Genomic DNA, 3729 nt, shown 5'->3' on the forward strand with positions numbered 1-3729 from the left:
GTCGAAGGGTAAATGTGATTTGGTGGGATTTATTGGAATTTATTTTAATCCTCCAGTTTTGGCAACATTCTTCAAAGAAAACTTATTATTTAGAAAAATACATCAAATATGTTCCGACCACAACATCTGTCGGACGGTGCCAAAATAACATAAAAATTATCCATAAGTGAAATTTATTAATTACGATTTTGACTATTAGGACGTTGTGGAGGCTACTACTTTATAAGCTACATCAGTACAATATGAATTGATTTATAGTGATAAAATTAATAATTCAATTTTTTTTTTATTTAATGTTATTTACAACTGTACAATAATAAATGGAATAAGTAAATATGTTGTATGTTTCATATACACTTGAAAATTTTGGGAAGGAACCACTCATTGGTGGTACTTCAAGCATTAATTTAAAGTAGAAGGTCCCGAGGCCTTCTTTTCAGACGCCTCGGAGGATTATCAATGATTGTTAAGGATGAGATATTAAGATTTAACGGGTTAGGATGGGTAAGGAGTTTAATTCAATTAAAAAAATAGTAAAATAAAAATAAAGTAAAAAATAATAACTATTAAAAAATAATTAAATTAAATAAAAATAGTAGATGATCTAGTACGAAAACGAAAGGTCATAAAAAACTGAAATTACATATTTAAGGTTGGTACGTATAAGGGATGATTGAATTTTGTTGTTAAAATTGACTTCCCGCAAGTGTCACTTTATTTTTGATTTTACACATATTTTTTTTCAATTTTCTCAAAAAAACGGCTCAAAAGAAATAGTCATTTTCTGAATCCAAACAACCAATTTTTGCAAAATGGTCTGTGTGTAAAATATGTTTTCCATGTTAATAACATATTTCCGGAAATAATAATACTTAGACTTAATATATACCATCGGAAAGTAAAATAATATTTAAAATAGGAAAGTCGTAGAAGGTAATGGAAAATATTACAAGAATTGTTTTAACATCAGCTCGACTGTACAGGCGCATGTGCAGTGGATTATTCTGTTTCACCGGTCTGATAAATGTTTTCGTCGCCATAGTTATTAAGTAGTTTGTTTTTAGATTTCTCTTAACCTGTATATCATTCTTAGCATTTTCAATAACAATTTAGCATTGAATAAAAGATAAATATCATATTGTAAATTTTAGTGAACTGTTATATTTTTCTGATTCTTTAACAAAACAAAAATGTTAACATTTTATTGTACACCGAGAAATATCATTATTTCTGTTCGAATTGGTGTTTGTTCATCTATCAACCGAAAGGCTCATTTGGAAAATCAAAGTGAACAATATAAAAATATCTGTTCTTCATTGCACCAGATTTTTACTAAAGTATTTTGATTTATCTGATTCAACTTAATTTAAGTAAACAAAAATTGATTAGCATTATCTTAGAATTTTAATTTGTAAATAATATTTGTATAATATATATTTATACCATTCATGACTATCTGGAAATTACGTTTATTTAACTTTTCATTAATTTAAATTGATTCTAATATTTTTTTTTATAAAAAGTATTAATAATGATTAGATAACGAAGTCCATTATACAGAACATGTTAAAAATATATGTATATATATACATCATTAAATTGCAACAGTGCAATGATTATTACATATGTTTGACATGTTGCAGATGGAATGGTGATAAGAGACAGCAGACTGACCATAACAGTAGCGGAGACAGTAAATAATTAGCCAGGACAGGTGGGGATGGGGGACAGCTGATAGAGGGGCCCGGGAGCGTACATATTTCATCCCCCCTTGGCCCCCCCTGGCTGTATTATGCACAATATTTGCTCTTGAATTATGGATACAATCCGGGCCAAGCCTAATCCCACCAAACTTACACTACATTACTCAGGCCGCACATTCACCTTTATACATAATACATGTCCCCCTTTGCGCAGCCTCTCCCTGTAGGGATCCTAACTCAGGGCGTTATGGCTTCCTTTTACCGCCCTATTGTAGGGGTATAAGAAGGGTATTACTTCACAATAATCCTATTGAAAGGGTGCGGGGGATGTTGGTGTTTATAAAATATCCTTCATTATTTAATCTGCGGCTAAGGTTATAAAATATTTTGTACTTATTTGTTTTCTTTTCAAGGAAAGAAAACCTTACTACTTCTTATCTCCTTTGTAACTAATAACTCAACGTACAAAATTATAAACTTCACAAACTTTGCCACATATTCACTGCCGAGCAGTTCACTTCTGTTTATCTTTGAATCACAATAATATAATAATATTACTCATTATGCTCGTTAAAAGGTTTAGATTGTATTTACCAGGAATATCCGAAAATTTCCTGCCTTCATTTTTGCTTAAACACTCTACAAAATCTGGGTAAGTCAGTTATATTAATATGGGTTCCAAGTCCTGTAGGTGTCGCAGGGAATGAACTGGGCGTTGTTGTTCCAATGTTTATCAACGCCCGAAATTTCTATTTTATTTTCTTAAATTTCGAGTTTAAAGTTTAAATCTTGTTCAATAAGTTTTCCTTTCTTAAATAATTAATACCAATTTTATGCTTTTATTTAATCATCATTCAGGGACTTATACGAGGACGATGTACCAGATCCCACTCCTAATATATTCAAAATGGCATTCCTGAAAGATGTGGCTGATTATTATAACAATATTGTAGTATTATTAGAATATTGACATTTGAGCGGTGGCTCCTTATTGATCAGATAGGAATGAGTCAGATTCGTATGTCCTATTCTCAATTTAGCTATCGCAATCTCCTCTCTGCGATCGGAACGTTTTGATGTGGCCCGTGGGACTTTCACTCCACATGGACTGTCAACTATCCGATATTTTATTCTTCAGTGAAAGGCCTGTTTCTTGGGGTGTCAGAGTAGCCGAGGCCTGACCTGGAAGAGCAAATGCTTTCTTCATGAACTGTTCACGCAGCAAGAGAAGCACACGCGCTTCCAGGACGGGGTAAACCAATTTTAACTCCATCAGAAATGAGCAAACCTCTTAAAAAGGAAATCAAAGATAAATGGCAATCTTTGTGGAACGAAAGCCCGATGAATAAATTAAAAAGGATGTCAAGCCCTGGGGTACCTCCAGTCGCAATGCCGTAGAGAGGAGGTTGTACTGACCAGTCTGAGAATAGGTCACACGAGGCTCATCCACTCCTATCTTATTTCAAAATAAAGTCCTCCGAACTGCCAGTATTATGTTGTCTATATTTTACATCACACCTCAATAGCTTCGGATTAAACCTGGATATTTCAAAAACCCTCAGAGAAGACCTTAAAATAACAAAATTATTACATCTGTTTTTAAAATCAAAAGGTTTACTTGACACAAATATAAGATTAAACAGACAAAAATAATAATAATAATAATAACAAAATAAAACAAATGCAAGCAAAATCAGATAAGGAATAAATTGTTTTACCCCACTTCATATTTTTTTTTAAATTTCCAATCATATGTAAACTATTATTTATACGTATATTATTTGTGCACTGTAATCGAATATTAACTAAATTTACTTTCATCACTAAATTTTTTCGATAATACACGACACGAAAATTTGTTGCATAAAAATCAAGAAAACTTTGACCACTCAAACGATCTACTTCAAATTTTTCTAGTTTTAAAAGTACTTTATAGTTTCTAAATGATATGAATCGGACCCTACTACCTCAATATAAATTTGGGATGTAAATCTATTTATTTAGAGATCGTCAAATATGTGTTGTG

The sequence above is a fragment of the Halyomorpha halys genome, unplaced genomic scaffold, assembly GCF_000696795.3.
Source record: "Halyomorpha halys isolate HHAL.00 unplaced genomic scaffold, Hhal_1.1 Scaffold698.1, whole genome shotgun sequence".
In the NCBI taxonomy this organism is placed as follows: domain Eukaryota; kingdom Metazoa; phylum Arthropoda; class Insecta; order Hemiptera; family Pentatomidae; genus Halyomorpha; species Halyomorpha halys.